This window comes from Coregonus clupeaformis, unplaced genomic scaffold (assembly GCF_020615455.1).
Source record: "Coregonus clupeaformis isolate EN_2021a unplaced genomic scaffold, ASM2061545v1 scaf1154, whole genome shotgun sequence".
NCBI lineage: Eukaryota > Metazoa > Chordata > Actinopteri > Salmoniformes > Salmonidae > Coregonus > Coregonus clupeaformis.
In genome coordinates, this window is record NW_025534608.1 from 5,426 (window position 1) to 24,137 (window position 18,712).

The following is an 18,712-nucleotide window of genomic DNA, read 5'->3' on the forward strand; positions in this document are numbered from 1 at the left end:
GAGAGCCAGAGAGACATCAGATTGTCCAGTGCGAATGCCTGGAAGCATATCTCTCTATGCCTTGGTTTTAGACAGAAGGCCAGTGTTGTCACCGTTAGGTCCAAAGGGTCGGAGCTGGTGTGTCTGCGCTGGCGTTTGGAGGCTGGGCTCTGGGCTGGGTGGACGGAGCTTCCAGGAAACAGCTTGTCATCCTCCAGGATGGTCACCTTGCAGGAGGCATCTCCTACGAACGCCTGGGCTTCATCAACTGTCATGCCCCTTTTTGAAACCACGACCCTGGGGAGGGAGAGAGAGGTGGCTGGCTGTTAACCTCTGGACAGCAGGGACATGCAATCATTTGTAATACCAGATATGATTACATCAATATTGATATGAATTATATCAATATCAATGCACTATAATTGTCCTTTCTCGGGGGACATCGTCACAAAGCAGAATAACATTTAAGCCACAATGGTCCACAGAAAACGATAAGCTAGTATTACCAGAAATAACCAACTAACAACTAAACAGTCACCATGACAACACAATCCCATAAGAGTAGGTTACTATTATTTACCGTGACGTATGATGATGGAGGTTTCAGTGATGATGTTCTTGGTCAGTTCATTGAACAACGGTCGGGGTGGTAGTCAAAGGTCTTCAGTTCCTCTACTTCGTTGTCTAGCTGGAGCAAGGTCTTAAAGGACTGGGTCTCATAGGACCTGTTCACCGCTGGACTGTCAAACAGCAACACTGTGTCGTTCTTATGTAGGGCATACTGGATGAACTGGAGAGTGGGATGGAGAGGGGGGCATAGAGAGAGGAGGGAGGGGAGAGAGGGGGGGGGAGAGTGGTAGAGAGAGTGGAAAAGAGAGAGAGAAAAGAGAGAGAAAAAGACAGAGAGACACAGAAAGAGAGAGATTCAAAGATAGTTTGGGAAATCCAAGTCAATTTCATTCCTGGCAGGACACTGTTTGTGTTTAGTCTCACAGAGAAGTCTGTAGGTCACAGACAAAAGAACATTAAGGTCTCTGAGTCACTGTTGACATGCTAGCTACCTGCCATGGATAATACCACAGCAAGAGTACTGTACACACTAGAGGGATTAGAATACACTACTGGCAGGAAACAGAGAACTTGTTGAATGGATACTAACCTCAATGGGAATGGACTCTAGAATGGATACCTGTAGTGTATTGTATAATAGGAGTGGACTCTAGAATGGATACCATGTAGTGTATTGTATAATAGGAGTGGACTATAAAATGGATACCATATAGTGTACTGTATAATAAGAGTGGACTCTAGAATGGATACCATGTAGTGTATTGTATAATAGGGAGTGGACTCTAGAATGGATACCATGTAGTGTATTGTATAATAGGAGTGGACTATAAAATGGATACCATATAGTGTACTGATATATAAGATGGACTCTAGAATGGATACCATGTAGTGTATTGTATAATAGGAGTGGACTATAGAATGGATACCATGTAGTGTATTGTATAATAGGAGTGGACTATAGAATGGATACCATGTAGTGTATTTGTATAATAGGAGTGGACTATAAAATGGATACCATGTAGTGTACTGTATAATAGGAGTGGACTATAGAATAGATACCATATAGTGTACTGTATAATAAAGTGAGACTCTAGAATGGATACCATGTAGTATATTGTATAATAAGGAGTGAGACTATAGAATGGATACCATATAGTGTACTGTATAATAAAGTGGAGCTCTAGAATGGATACCATGTGAGTGTATTGTATAATAGGAGTGGACTATAGAATGGATACCATGTAGTGTATTGTATAATAGGAGTGGACTATAGAATGGATACCATGTAGTGTATTGTATAATAGGAGTGGACTATAGAATGGATACCATGTAGTGTATTGTATAATAGAGTGGACTCTAGAATGGATACCATGTAGTGTATTGTATAATAGGAGTGGACTCTAGAATGGATACCATGTAGTGTATTGTATAATAGGGGAGTGGACTCTAGAATGGATGACCATGTAGTGTATTGTATAATAGGAGTGGACTATAGAATGGATACCATGTAGTGTATTGTATAATAGGAGTGGACTCTAGAATGGTTACCATGTAGTGTGTATTGTATAATAGGAGTGGACTATAGAATGGATACCATGTAGTGTATTGTATAATAGGGAGTGGACTCTAGAATAGATACCACACGTAGTGTACTGTATAATAGAAGTAGTGTGTACTAACCTCAATGGGAGGGGCCTCCTGAGAGAAGTCGTCAGCAGAGGGCAGCACCTTCATGGTGGCTCTCTGGATGAGGTCAAAACCACTGCCCACACACACGATCCTCCTGCCTCCACTGAAACAACAGACAACACACACGTCAGCTCTCAATACAACACAACACACACAATCCTACTGCAACTCGCTGTTGGCTGAGCTCCCCACTATTGCCATCAAACCTCTGCAACTTAGCAGAACGCAGCAGCCCGCCTGATGTTCAAATGTCCTAACTTTTCCCATGTCACCGCGCTCCTACGCACACTCCACTGACTTCCAGTCAAAGCTCACATCCACTACAAGACCACGGCGCTTACCACGGAACAGCAAGAGGAACTGCCCCTCCCTACCTTCAGGCTATGCTCAAACCCTACACCCCTAACCAGAGTACTCCATTCGCCACCTCTGGTCTCATGGCCCTCCCACCCCCAACGGAGGGCAGCTCCTGCCCAGTCCAAGCTCTTCTGTCCTGGCACCCCAATGGTGGAACCAGCTTCCCCCTGAAGCTAAGACAGCAGAATCCCTACCAATCTTCTGAAAACATATTTTGTGAACTAACACTCACATTTGACTCTTTCCTCTATTACTAGCACTTCGACTTTGCAGATAGAGACTTTGAGGAAAAAATGTACTTACTATGACTGTGATATGTGGTTGTCCCACCTAGCTATCTTAAGATGGCTGCACTAACTATGTGGCTCTGGATAAGAGCATCTGCTAAATGACTAAAATGTAATCCTCCTGCCTCCACTGAAACACCAGACGACACTATATATCAGGGTCATGTTAGTAAGCACAAAACAGGGAGAAAACTTTTGAAATGTTTTGAAAGAGGGGAGACACTACCTGAATTTTTCCAATAAGAAACAGTAATTTCATTATGCGCTTCAAACTGTTTTGCATTCAACCCAAGCTTCGTTTAAAGAAAAAGAGGTGCTTTGATTTCAACCCTCTCTGTAACATTGTGGCTGGACTTTACTCACCATACGAAGCTGGTCTTGGGGTTGTAGTCAGTGAGTTTGGCGTTCTCAGAGTACTGGAAGGGGACAGGGACATCCTTGGAGGTGCTCTTCCCAACCTCACTGAGACTATCAGGGGCTCCGATGGAACCTTCTGGCCCTTGTATACACCTGTCTCACAGGTGATCTCACTGCAAACGACAACCTGAGGGGGAGAAACAGGGACAGAGAGCATTATGGGAAAGGGTCAAACAGGGTCGTAGTGTTGAGGGGAGAGAAGTCGTTCCAAAGGAACAACAAGTCAAACTCAATATACCGCATGGCTAATATATTTCAGAGGTTGGCCTTGAGAGAACAACTGAATACGACATGACTTAGGCAACCTGTTACAGACAGCAAACTGTAGGGGGTTGGAAGACTGAAGTGTAAGCATCCTTACACTTTACAGGGCGTTCCCCCACGGTGACAATAACATCATCCTTGTTTGCCGTATTCAGGTTTTTCCCAGAGATAGTGATGACTGTTCCCCCAGCCTTAGGGCCCTTCAGGGGAAACGGTCTCAGGGATGGGGTCCTGGAAGGGGTAAGAGATGGGACATCAGTGATAAGGTAACATACTTAGGTCCTGGGGTTTTTCCTGACTGCATGACCTGACAAGGAAAAACTCCTGTCCTGACCTTAACATACTGTATGGTTATTTAGCAGATGCTTTCATCCAAAGTGTTTTACAGTTAACACATTGTATGTATACAGTGGGGGAAAAAAAGTATTTAGTCAGCCACCAATTGTGCAAGTTCTCCCACTTAAAAAGATGAGAGAGGCCTGTAATTTTCATCATAGGTACACGTCAACTATGACAGACAAAATGAGGAAAAAACCAGAAAATCACATTGTAAGATTTTTATGAATTTATTTGCAAATTGTGGTGGAAAATAAGTATTGGTCAATAACAAAAGTTTCTCAATACTTTGTTATATACCCTTTGTTGGCAATGACACAGGTCAAACGTTTTCTGTAAGTCTTCACAAGGTTTTCACACACTGTTGCTGGTATTTTGGCCCATTCCTCCATGCAGATCTCCTCTAGAGCAGTGATGTTTTGGGGCTGTCGCTGGGCAACATGGACTTTCAACTCCCTCCAAAGATTTTCTATGGGGGTTGAGATCTGGAGACTGGCTAGGCCACTCCAGGACCTTGAAATGCTTCTTACGAAGCCACTCCTTCGTTGCCCGGGCGGTGTGTTTGGGATCATTGTCATGCTGAAAGACCCAGCCACGTTTCATCTTCAATGCCCTTGCTGATGGAAGGAGGTTTTCACTCAAAATCTCACGATACATGGCCCCATTCATTCTTTCCTTTACACGGATCAGTCGTCCTGGTCCCTTTGCAGAAAAACAGCCCCAAAGCATGATGTTTCCACCCCCATTCACAGTAGGTATGGTGTTCTTTGGATGCAACTCGGCATTCTTTGTCCTCCAAACACGACGAGTTGAGTTTTTACCAAAAAGTTCTATTTTGGTTTCATCTGACCATATGACATTCTCTCAATCCTCTTCTGGATCATCCAAATGCACTCTAGCAAACTTCAGACGGGCCTGGACATGTACTGGCTTAAGCAGGAGGACACGTCTGGCATTGCAGGATTTGAGTCCCTGGCGGCGTAGTGTGTTACTGATGGTAGGCTTTGTTACTTTGGTCCCAGCTCTCTGCAGGTCATTCACTAGGTCCCCCCGTGTGGTTCTGGGATTTTTGCTCACCGTTCTTGTGATCATTTTGCCCACAGGGTGAGATCTTGCGTGGAGCCCCAGATCGAGGGAGATTATCAGTGGTCTTGTATGTCTTCCATTTCCTAATAATTGCTCCCACAGTTGATTTCTTCCAAACCAAGCTGCTTACCTATTGCAGATTCAGTCTTCCCAGCCTGGTGCAGGTCTACAATTTTGTTTCTGGTGTCCTTTGACAGCTCTTTGGTCTTGGCCATAGTGGAGTTTGGAGTGTGACTGTTTGAGGTTGTGGACAGGTGTCTTTTATACTGATAACAAGTTCAAACAGGTGCCATTAATACAGGTAACGAGTGGAGGACAGAGGAGCCTCTTAAAGAAGAAGTTACAGGTCTGTGAGAGCCAGAAATCTTGCTTGTTTGTAGGTGACCAAATACTTATTTCCCACCATAATTTGCAACTAAATTCATTAAAAATCATACAATGTGATTTTCTGGATTTTTTTTCCTAAATTTGTCTGTCATAGTTGATGTGTACCTATGATGAAAATTACAGGCCTCTCTCATCTTTTTAAGTGGGAGAACTTGCACAATTGGTGGCTGACTAAAATTTTTTTCCCCCACTGTACATATACTGTACAATATACTGAATGTGTCCCTTGACAAACTCTGGTGTCACAAACACCATGCTCTAACAACCCACTGAGCCCATTGGGACCACCAGTTACACCTCATGTCACGCCCCATTACCCTTCACTGCTTTATCATCACAACAGCAGCAGCCCAGATACTGAACACTTAGTACTTTATAATCACAACACAGCTACTGAACACTTAGTACTTTATCATCACAACACTGCTACTGAACACTTAGTACTTTATCATCACAACACCGCTACTGAACACTTAGTACTTTATATCACAACACTGCTACTGAACAGTTAGTACGTTATCATCACAACACCGCTACTGAACACTTAGCTACGTTATCACCACAACACTGCTACTGAACACGTAGTACTTTATCACCACAACACAGCTACTGAACACTTAGTACTTTATCATCACAACACTGCTACTGAACACTTAGTACTTTATCATCACAACACAGCTACTGAACACTTAGTACTTTATCATCACAACACAGCTACTGAACACTTAGTACTTTATCATCACAACACTGCTACTGAACACTTAGTACTTTATCATCACAACACAGCTACTGAACACTTAGTACTTTATCACCACAACACAGCTACTGAACACTTAGTACGTTATCACCACAACACTGCTACTGAACACTTAGTACTTTATCACCACAACACTGCTACTGAACACTTAGTACTTTATCATCAAAACACAGCTACTGAACACTTAGTACTTGATCATCACAACACAGCTAATGAACACTTAGTACTTTATCATCACAACACAGCTACTGAACACCACTTAGTACTTTATCACCAAGCAACATTAGACTATCATAACACAGCTACTGAAACACTTAGTACTTTACCATCACAACACAGCTACTGAACACTTAGTACTTTATCACCACAACACAGCTACTGAACACCACTTAGTACTTTATCATCACAACACAGCTACTGAACACCACTTAGTACTTTATCATCCCAAACACAGCTACTGAACACCATGTAGTACTTTATCATCCCAACACAGCTACTGAATACCACTGGTACTTTATCATTACAACACTTTGCTACTGAACACCACTTAGTACTTTATCATCACAACACTGCTACTGAACACTTAGTGTGGTCCTCTGTAGCTCAGCTGGTAGGAGCACGGGCGCCCCATAACGCCAAGGTAGTGGGTTCGATCCCGGGACCACCCATACACAAAAATGTATGCACGCATGACTGTGAGTCGCTTCCCTGGATAAAAGCGTCTGCTAAAATGGCATATTATTATTTATTATTATTACTTTATCATCACAACACAGCTAATAAACACTTAGTACTTTATCATCACAACACAGCTACTGAACACTTAGTACTTTATCACCATAACACAGATAACACCACTTAGTACTTTATCATCACAACACAGCTACTGAACACTTAGTACTTTATCACCACAACACAGCTACTGAACACCACTTAGTACTTTACCATCACAACACAGCTACTGAACACTTAGTACTTTATCACCACTTAGTACTTTATCATCACAACACAGCTACTGAACACCACTTAGTACTTTATCATCCCAACACAGCTACTGAACACCACTTAGTACTTTATCATCACAACACAGCTACTGAACACTTAGTACTTTATCATCACAACACAGCTACTGAACACCACTTAGTACTTTATCATCACAACACAGCTACTGAACAACAGTACTGTTTGATGAGAAAATACTGGGAGCAGACAGCCAGCCAGAGAGAGAGCGAGAAAGAGCAAGTGAGAGTGCGAGAGCGAGTGAGAGTGAGAGCGAGAGAAAGAGAGCGAGTGAGAGAAAAGAGAGGAGAGAGAGAGAGAGAGGCAGCGGTGTCCCGGCTGACACGAAGGACAATATTGACAAAAGAATGTTATGTACCCTAGAAAATCTGAAGCTTTGATCAAATCTATATTAAATCAAAATAGCTTTTCAAGCTTAGTACATTCTCATGGGGACATTGTTATTTTGGCAGAAACAAACAAACAAGAAAATATGAACCCCAAAATAAATGAGTGCAAATATTTACCCTAAAGTAAAATAGGCTCCCGGAATAGATTTTTTTATTAAGTCCATATACTCTTCTCCCCCATTAAATTATATGTATCCTTTCAACAGATGCTATTCTGAATTCTAAGAGCATCTTCTAAGAACTAAGTACATTCATGAATGTGGAGATGTAAAAGCAGCAGAGTAAGACTAACATAGTGGCCGTATGAGTACTGAGCAGAGCTCTAACCAAACTAAGAGCAATGTACAATATGAAACGTCAAATCACTCCTGCACAGTGTGGGGCCTACTCTTGCAACAGTTAGGATTAATGTTAGGTTTAGGGTTAAGAATACCACTGTAACTGTATGAAACATACCCTATAGGTGAAGAGGACCTCTGAACGTCCTCTCCTGCCCCCCTCCACCTCTACCTCCACTTCCCCCTGGTTGATGGGAACTGGGAGGTCCACTGGAGCAGGATGCCGGGCCGGACCGATCTCACACACAATACTGGAGAAGACAGAGAGCAGCTGGGGTAAGACAAAGGTCCCGTTTCTCCACCACACACACACAAGCAGACATACCGCGCATTGAAATGTTGTGTTTAATTAAATCTGTTATTTTCTTCTTCATTCGCTGGACAGAAAAGTACATTACAGGCAAGGCCTTCACAAACCTAGAATAGTCCCAGTAAGCTAAATAATGTTGAAAAGACGTCTAAAATAAGTATTTTCCAGACATTGAAGTTAGGTTTAAATTAGGTTCTGAATGAAAGGTGAAAATATGTACTTTCTGGACGTTTAAAATACATATTTTCCCAGACATTGAAAATATGTATTTTCCGGACATTGAAATCAGGTTCATTTTCGGTTCTGAATTAAAGTTGAAAATACGTAATTTATAGACATCTATGTTTGGGCCAAATCAAGGCTGGACAAAATCTGAACCAAAGATAGATGTCTATGATTGTTTTAGATTTGGTCCAGACAGGACCAAAAATGTATGTCCGTGGATGTGGAAATCAAGGCCGGTCCGGACTGCACCAAAAAAAGACGTCCATATGGCATCTGTCCGTGCTTACTGAGATGCCTACAGTGTTGCCTGAAATTTTATTTTATGAATGCCCATCTACAGTGGGGAGAACAAGTATTTGATACACTGCCGATTTTGCAGGTTTTCCTACTTACAAAGCATGTAGAGGTCTGTCATTTTTATCATAGGTACACTTCAACTGTGGGAGACGGAATCTAAAACAAATATCCAGAAAATCACATTGTATGATTTTTAAGTAATTAATTTACATTTTATTGCATGACATAAGTATTTGATACATCAGAAAAGCAGAACTTAATATTTGGTACAGAAACCTTTGTTTGCAATTACAGAGATATCTACGTTTCCTGTAGGTCTTGACCAGGTTTGCACACACTGCAGCAGGGATTTTGGCCCACTCCTCCCATACAGACCTTCTCCAGATCCTTCAGGTTTCGGGGCTGTCGCTGGGCAATACGGACTTTCAGCTCCCCTCCAAAGATTTTCTATTGGGTTCAGGTCTGGAGACTGGCTAGGCCACTCCAGGACCTTGAGATGCTTCTTACGGAGCCACTCCTTAGTTGCCCTGGCTGTGTGTTTCGGGTCGTTGTCATGCTGGAAGACCCAGCCACGACCCATCTTCAATGCTCTTACTGAGGGAAGGAGGTTGTTGGCCAAGATCTCGCGATACATGGCCCCATCCATCCTCCCCTCAATACGGTGCAGTTGTCCTGTCCCCTTTGCAGAAAAAGCATCCCCAAAGAATGATGTTTCCACCTCCATGCTTCACGGTTGGGATGGTGTTCTTGAGGTTGTACTCATCCTTTTTCTTCCTCCAAACACGGCGAGTGGAGTTTAGACCAAAAAGCTCTATTTTTGTCTCATCAGACCACATGACCTTCTCCCATTCCTCCTCTGCATCATCCAGATGGTCATTGGCAAACTTCAGATGGGCCTGGACATGCGCTGACTTGAGCAGGGGGACCTTGCGTGCGCTGCAGTATTTTAATCCATGACGGCGTAGTGTGTTACTAATGGTTTTCTTTGGGACTGTGGTCCCAGCTCTCTTCAGGTCATTGACCAGGTCCTGCCGTGTAGTTCTGGGCTGATCCCTCACCTTCCTCATGATCATTGATGCCCCACGAGGTGAGATCTTGCATGGAGCCCCAGACCAAGGGTGATTGACCGTCATCTTGAACTTCTTCAATTTTCTGATAATTGCACCAACAGTTGTTGCCTTCTCACCAAGCTGCTTGCCTATTGTCCTGTAACCCATCCCAGCCATGTGCAGGTCTACATTTTTATCCCTGATGTCCTTACACAGCTCTCTGGTCTTGGCCATTGTGGAGAGGTTGGAGTCTGTTTGATTGAGTGTGTGGACAGGTGTCTTTATACAGGTAACAAGTTCAAACAGGTGCAGTTAATACAGGTAATGAGTGGAGAACAGGAGGGCTTCTTAAAGAAAACTAACAGGTCTGTGAGAGACGGAATTCTTACTGGTTGGTAGGTGATCAAATACTTATGTCATGCAATAAAATGCAAATTAATTACTTAAAAATCATACAATGTGATTTTCTGGATTTGTTGAAATTACAGACCTCTACATGCTTTGTGTAAGTAGGAAAACCTGCGAAATCGGCAGTGTATCAAATACTTATTCTCCCCACTGTATGTGGTAAGCCTACCGTTTGTAAAACACCAAAACGACATCCAAACAGGACCAAAAAGACATCTAAAAGATGTCGGCTCGTGCTACTGGGGTGTAGCCCTATCATGTCTGCCACAATGGAATGTTATGAATGCCCCATCCACATGGTAGGCCCACCCGTGTGTAAAACAGGCCGTTACATTGTCTTTTTAGTTCTGATTACTGTGACTAATCAATTTGGCTATTTAAGCCCTGAATATCAGCTACCCAACTTTATCAGGAGTTATCAGGATCCTATTTGCAAGGTGTTTACACAGCGGGAAATGCAGAAGTATTTTATTTTACACTATGATCAAATTGACAGATACAAACTTGAAACCACTGATCATGACAATGAGATGAAACTCCTGGACAACAGTTGTGATTGTCCACTCCATATTGTCCATTTGACTTTGACCTGTCCTGTTTTTAGGATATGTTGTTTGTTACCATGACAGCTCATTTTGTATTTGATTGGTTTCCATTTAGGTTCGGGCTATTTGATACTATTTGATCAGAGAAACCTGCATGATGTAAAAGTGTCCGTTTCATTACATTGTCGCATACATTTTATCTCCAGCCTGTAGGCTACAGAAAAGGCCACATACTCTTTCTACCATATCCTATATCAGCTACATTATTTATGTTAGATTCATTTTTTGACTGAACGTTGGTGGAGCGCTGCAGACAATGCGTCTCTCAACAGCGCCCTGGAGAGGCGTGCTGGGAAAGGACAAGCAAAATATTTTGTGACCCTGCCTTTGACAACGTGGACACTGTTTATTACAAGGTGGCATCAGCGCTCACCTAAAAGCCCATATACCACTGGTTGAGAGAAATTGTCACTGATTTTGGGAAGAATTATGTGAGGTTTTGTGTGTTGTTGTTGGTGTGTCTTGGTCAGTTTAGCTCAGAAAATGCTGCCCTTGTCAATCTCGCGCCATAGGTGGACGCTTAATCCTGCCTAATGAGCAGGCCGGCCGTGATTACATGGATGTGACCCTGCCCCCCCAACAATCACTGTACTATACCTGGTGGATACAGAGTATCTGTCCCCCTGGTGAACACAGTCCACTCCAGCCACCGTCACCTTCTTAATGTCCTCCTTCTTTATGCCCAGGTTAGACCCTTTAATGGTCACCGCTATCCCACCGTTCAGAGGCCCGAAACGAGGGATGATCTGGGGATTAGACGGAGGGAGAGAGAGAGAGAAGGGATGATTTAGATGAGTGTGGTAGATTAGACTAGAATATAAATGGTCACTGCTATCATGTGTATATAGTAGCGAACAGTCATTACAGTAGTAGTTCAGGTGTATATAGTAGCTGACAGTCATTACAGTAGTAGTTCAGTGTGTATATAGTAGCTAACAGTCATTACAGTAGTAGTTCAGTGTGTATATAGTAGTGAACAGTCATTACAGTAGTAGTTCAGTGTGTATATAGTAGCTAACAGTCATTACAGTAGTAGTTCAGTGTGTATATAGTAGTGAACAGTCATTACAGTAGTAGTTCAGTGTGTATATAGTAGTGAACAGTCATTACAGTAGTAGTTCAGTGTGTATATAGTAGCTAACAGTCATTACAGTAGTAGTTCAGTGTGTATATAGTAGTGAACAGTCATTACAGTAGTAGTTCAGTGTGTATATAGTAGCTAACAGTCATTACAGTAGTAGTTCAGTGTGTATATAGTAGCGAACAGTCATTACAGTAGTAGTTCAGTGTGTATATAGTAGCTGAACAGTCATTACAGTAGTAGTTCAGTGTGTATATAGTAGTGAACAGTCATTACAGTAGTAGTTCAGTGTGTATAGTAGCTAACAGTCATTACAGTAGTAGTTCAGTGTGTATATAGTAGCTAACAGTCATTACAGTAGTAGTTCAGTGTGTATATAGTAGCTAACAGTCATTACAGTAGTAGTTCAGTGTGTATATAGTAGCTAACAGTCATTACAGTAGTAGTTCAGTGTGTATATAGTAGCTAACAGTCATTACAGTAGTAGTTCAGGTGTGTATATAGTAGCTAACAGTCATTACAGTAGTAGTTCAGTGTGTTATAGTAGCTAACAGTCATTACAGTAGTAATTCAGTGTGTATATAGTAGCTAACAGTCATAACAGTAGTAGTTCAGTGTGTATATAGTAGCTAACAGTCATTACGGTAGTAGTTCAGTGTGTGTATATAGTAGCTAACAATCATTACAGTAGTAGTTCAGTGTGTATATAGTAGCTAACAGTCATAACAGTAGTAGTTCAGTGTGTATATAGTAGGTGAACAGTCATTACAGTAGTAGTTCAGTGTGTATATAGTAGCTAACAGGTCATTACAGTAGTAGTTCAGTGTGTGTATATAGTGGCTAACTGTCATTACAGTAGTAATTCGGTGTGTATAGTAGCTAACAGTCAATACAGTAGTAGTTCAGTGTGTGTATAGTAGCTAACAGTCATTACAGTAGTAGTTCAGTGTGTATATAGTGAAGCTAACTGTCATTACAGTAGTAGTTCAGTGTGTATATAGTAGCGAACAGTCATTACAGTAGTAGTTCAGTGTGTTATGTAGCTAACAGTCATTACAGTAGTAGTTCAGTGTGTATATAGTAGCTAACAGTCATTACAGGTAGTAGTTCAGTGTGTATATAGTAGCGAACAGTCATTACAGTAGTAGTTCAGTGTAGTATATAGTAGCACAGTCATTATAGTAGTAGTTCAGTGTGTATATAGTAGGGAGAGAGAGAGAGGGAGAGGAGAGGGAGAGGAGAGGAGAGGGAGAGGAGAGGAGAGGAGAGGAGAGGAGAGGGAATAGGGAGTTGGGGAGAGAGAGAGAGAGAGGGAGGAGCGAGGGCAAGAAAGAGAAAGAGGGGACGAAAGAAGGGGAGAGAGGAGAAAGAGATAGGGAGAGGGGGCGAGAGAGGAGAGTGAGAGAGATGGGGAGGGAAGGGAGAGAGCGGGAGGGAGAGCGGAGAAAGAGAGAGCAAGTTGAGGAGGACAGCAGTGTGAGAGAAGACAGTGACAGTTAGAGGAAAGAAGAAGACAGGAAGGAAGAGTGCACCAGATCATAGAGAGAGACTGTTCTCAGTCGTCAGTGATCTTGGGGTTGGGGCACGGCGCTGGTTCCTGGGACTGGCACAATTCCCTGTAGACACAGGACTTCATATTGGCACACCACACACAGTTGTATTTGGGGTCGGGCGCGTTCTTACACAGGCTGCAGTCCTCACGACCCAGAGAACAGTTATACAGCACCACTAAGAGATGGAGAGGAGGGGGAGGAGGAGGAGGAGGAGGTGAGAGAGGAGAGGAGGAGGAGGTAGAATGGGAGAGAGGAGGTGAGAGAAGCAGAGGGGGAGGAGGTTGAGGAGAGGAGGAGGGGGAGTGAGAGAAGCAGAGGGGGGGGGGTTGAGGAGAAGGAGGGGAGGTGAGAGAAGCAGGGGGAGGAGGTTGGGGAGAGGTGGAGGGGGAGGTGAGAGAAGCAGAGGGGGAGGAGGTTGGGGGAGAGGAGGAGGGGGAGTGAGAGAAGCAGAGGGGGGAGGGAGGTTGAGGAGAGGGGGAGGTGAGAGAAGCAGAGGAGGAGGTTAGGGGAGAGGAGGAGGGAGGTGAGAGAAGCAGAGGGGGAGGAGGTTGAGGAGAAGTGGAGGGGGAGGAGAGAAGCAGAGGGGGGGGAGGAGAGGTTGAGGAGGGGGAGAGAGAGGGGAGGTGAGACAAGCAGAGGGGGGAGGAGGTTGAGGGAGAGGAGGAGGGGGAGGTGAGAGAAGCAGAGGGGGGAGGAGGTTGAGGAGGGGGGAGAGGGGAGGTGAGAGAAGCAGAGGGGGGAGGAGGTTGAGGAGGGGGAGAGGGAGGTGAGAGAAGCAGAGGGGGAGGTTGAGGAGGGGGAGAGGGAGGTGAGAGAAGCAGAGGGGGAGGTTGGGGAGGGGGTTGAGGAGGGGAGAGGGGAGGTGAGAGAAGCAGAGGGGGGAGGAGGTTGAGGAGGGGAAAGAGAACAAACATCAACTGAATACCAATAACCCACCAGTCTGTACAGGGTTCACATCTTATACAAATAAGCTTGACCTTTGTCCAAAAAATGTATAAATAATAATAATGAATGAATAATAAATATGTCTGATACTCCGGTTATCCAAAGCAGGTCCATTAAGGTGAAAGAGTTCAAATGGATTAACAGTTCCAGCGGAATAATCCTGGTTGTATTCAGACACTGACATAGTTGTTGAACACAGCATTGAACAGCAGTGCTGAATCAACTCCAGTGTGTGTTAGAGGACGTGACTCACCCGTCAGAGTGCTGTCAATCTTCTTCTCTGTGTCTCTGTCTTTGATGTGGAAGGACACATTGACCTCTGCTCCTTGTCGTAGGCAAACTAACACACAGGATATACACAACAGAGAAAACTGACATCTGAGGGCCAGAGACATGGCAAAACCCTCTCTTTCTCGCACTCACACACACACACCAGGGTTTCTGTTAGCTGGTTATCGCTGGCTTAAAAATAAAATAAATAAAGGAAAAGCGATAAATAAAACTGGCGCCGGACAATTGTCCGGGAGAAGAACAGTGTTTTACTGCTAATTGCATTATTGAACTAATAACCGCACGTAGCCTACTGCCATGTGAGCATTGCTGTGCTTCTAACGGGAAGCTAAACGTTCTGATCTGTTGCATCAGACTCATTTCTTAAAAATAAATAAATAAATAATAATGACGTAGACTAGTGGTTGTATGAATTTGGGATCCATCGTCCCTCAACTGTCCCAGAGTCTGTTTGGAATAGGCTATTTCTTTCTTGCACAGAACAAGGACAACTTTTCTACTATGGGGGATATTAGATTGACATAGGCTAGTGATTTTGCTGTTCGTTACTCGTCTTGTTGGCTGAAGAAAAGTAAATGTGGACAGTTATTCTAACATCTTCAAACTGCACATCGTTGCATCCTTGAGTTGCATATACTGTTAAGATGAATTACCATAATCAAAATGTGATTTCTGTCATTCTAAGCACCCTAATCAGGTTACGCATATGGGTCCGGTAAATTTCTCAAACGGCTTAAATTCTAATGCTTCCTGTCAAATGTCCTACACCACATTTTCCTAACGGAAACGCTGACATGCACGCATGCACACACAATCCAACACACACAACAAAGCTAGGGAATTTTTCTGGGGAACTTTGGGTTTTTCTCTCCCAAAATAGACTCCCCATCCGACTCAACACCATCATTAAGTTTGCCGACGCACACAACAGTGGTAGCTGATCACCATGAGAACATGAGACAGCCTATAGGGAGGAGGTCAGAGATCTGGCCTGTGTGGTGCCAGGACAACAACCTCTCCCCTCAACGTGACCAAGACAAAGGAGATGATTGTGGACTACAGGAAAAAAAAAAGAGGACTGAGCACGCCCCCATTCTCATCGACAGGGCTGTAGTGGAACAGGTTGAGAGCTTCAAGTTCCTTGGTGTCCCATCACCAACGAACTATCATGGTCCAAACACACCAAGACAGTCGTGAAGAGGGGCACGACAAAGCCTATTCCCCCTCAGGAGATTTGGCTGGGTCCTCAGTCCTCAAAAAATTCTACAGCTGCACCATCGAAAAAGCATCCTGATTGGTTGCATCGCCGCCTGGTATGGCAACTGTGGCCTCGACCGCAAGGCACTACAGAGGGTAGTGCGTACGGCCAAATACATCCTGGGGCAAAGCTCCCTGCCATCCAGGACCTCTTACCAGGCGGTGTCAGAGGAAGGTCCTCAAAATTGTCGAAAGACTCCACCACCTAGTCATAGACTGTTCTCTCTGCTACCGCACGGCAGGCGGTACCGGAGTGCAAGTCTAGGTCCAAAAGACTTCTCAACAGCTTCTACCCCCAAGCCATAAGACTCTGAACAGCTAATCACCACCGGACTATTTGCAACTGCCCCCCCAACCCATCCTTTTACGCTGCTGCTACTCTGTAAGTATTTATGCATAGTCACTTTAACTCTACCCACATGTACATATTACTCAACTACTCCAACCTAGGCGGTGCCCCCCGCACATTGACTCTCACGGTACCCGTATAGTATAGCCTCCCTACTGTCACTTTATTTTACTTCTGCTCTTTTTTCTCAACACTTTTTTGTTGTTGTTTTATTCTTACTTTTTTGTTTAAAATAAATGCACTGTTGGTTAAGGGCTGTGAGTAAGCATTTCACTGTAATGCTCTGCGACCTGTTGTATTTAGCGCATGTGACCAATAAAATTTGATTTGATTTGATTGTGTTTTTTATTAAACCCAATGACTTCCCCCACAGTGGGTAGCAGTGCTGTGGTTCGCAGCTCAATATACTTTAACTCCATATTGGCAGCCTCTCAAACTCAGTATGAAAACAGATCAGTGGAGAAGGGGGGTAGAGAGAGAGAGAGAGAGAGAGGGGAGAGAGAGAGAGAGAGAGAGAGAGAGAGAGAGAGAGAGAGAGAGAGAGAGAGAGAGAGAGAGAGAGAGAGGGGGAAAGAAAGAGTTGGAATACTGGCTGGAGGCTTGAGGTGAATATCCTGCATTTCACAACACCAGCTCTGGGACTGAGGGAAAAGACAGAACTTCTACTGCTCATGTGGCGCGCTGTGATCTAAAACCTGTGTTTTCTCAACTAGAGAGGTGGATATTACTGACCTCATAACCCTTGAAGTTGAACTTTGACCCCTCATCAAAGGTGAACTCTTCCTCTGTGTGTTTCATGAGCTCCGTGCCAATCTTAAACGTGCGATCCTAAGACAGACAGGACAAGAGAGAGACAGACACACAGGACAAGAGAGAGACAGACACACAGGACAAGAGAGAGACAGACACACAGGACAAGAGAGAGACAGACACACAGGACAAGAGAGAGACAGACACACAGGACAAGAGAGAGACAGACACACAGGACAAGAGAGAGACAGACACACAGGACAAGAGAGGGACAGACACACAGGACAAGAGAGAGAGACAGACACACAGGACAAGAGAGAGACAGACACACAGGAAAAGAGAGAGACAGACACACAGGACAAGAGAGAGACAGACACACAGGACAAGAGAGAGACAGACACACAGGACAAGAGAGAGACAGACACACAGGACAAGAGAGAGACAATGTTATCATCAATGATTGACATTGAGTAAATAGAGGTGTGTCTGAAATGTCACCCTATTCCCTACATAGTGCACTCAAATGGCACCCTATTCCCTACATAATGCACTCAAATGGCACCCTATTCCCTACATAGTGCACTCAAATGGCACCCTATTCCCTACATAGTGCACTGTATAGGTAATAGGGTGTCACTTGGGACGAAGCCTAAGAGCTGTGTCTATCTCACCTTGTAAATGTCCAGGTTCTTCCCTTGGAAGCTGATGGGGATGCGGTAGCCTACAGGGATGAGCTGAGGATCTGGGTTCTCAAACTGAGGACAGCTATCAGCCTGGAGGGAGAACAGAAGGTGGTTATAGCTGGTTTAATCAGACAGGCAGACAGACAGGAAGAGCTTGCCAGTTGCCACCTATAAGGCAGAAAGTATGTAACAGATACAAGATGGCTCAGAGACAACAGCTCTTTATCAATTAATCTTCCCTCAATCCTCTCTTATCAAAAAGTATTGGACCTTCTTCTTGAGAAGGAGGCGGGGAGAGAGGACGCGAGGAACTGTGGAAAGACTAAAGGAGATTGGGCCAAGATTTCAAGATCACTGAGACAGCGCTTCCTCCTACTTGTTGGGCTTTGATGACGTGAGCTCCCTCTACAGCGTCATCGCTGTCACTGCAGGTGTGGTCCTGGCCATTCCACTGGCACTGCCACTCACTGGTCACACACGCTATACACCTGGGGACAATCAGCCAATAGGAGGAAGAGTTAGGGAGTCAGAGTGTATATAGCCAATGAGCACAGAGATCCACAAAAGTGTTCAGTGTAAAATGACTGAACAGAGCACTGAGAATAACTGTCAGATTAACGGTTTGTTTCCATAAAGCAGTGGTCACCTACTGGTCGATCACCAAACATTTCTGAAAAGCCAATGACAAAGCCTTGCACTCCACTTATTTTATTAGTCTTGCACTTGATTCAGACATGCTGGGCGCCGGGTAGGCAAAGTGTTCCCATTTTGAACCATTTAATTTGTCTGAAGGGACAAACTGTGTGCCTACTGTGCGGGTCAATCGGATAGCTGAATTTGTGAATGAGGCAGAAATAATGTGGTGCGACTCGGGTTTCGCCATCAGGTGGAAGATGGTGTCCCCTCTCTCTGGTCAGTCTCACCGGAGAAAAGGAGAGAGCAGGGACCATGAGAGGAGGACCCTCTGCTGCGCTCTCCCTCCGCTGAGACTGACCATCATATGTAGGTACCATCAACTCCAGTAAAATTAAAT

At 44.1% G+C, this 18,712-nt stretch overlaps 1 pseudogene; it reads right to left on the minus strand.

Annotated features, from left to right (window-relative positions):
• Positions 1 to 601: 601 nt before the first annotated feature.
• The window catches only part of LOC123486341, a 128,584-nt pseudogene continuing 110,473 nt past the window's right edge, over positions 602 to 18,712 (minus strand).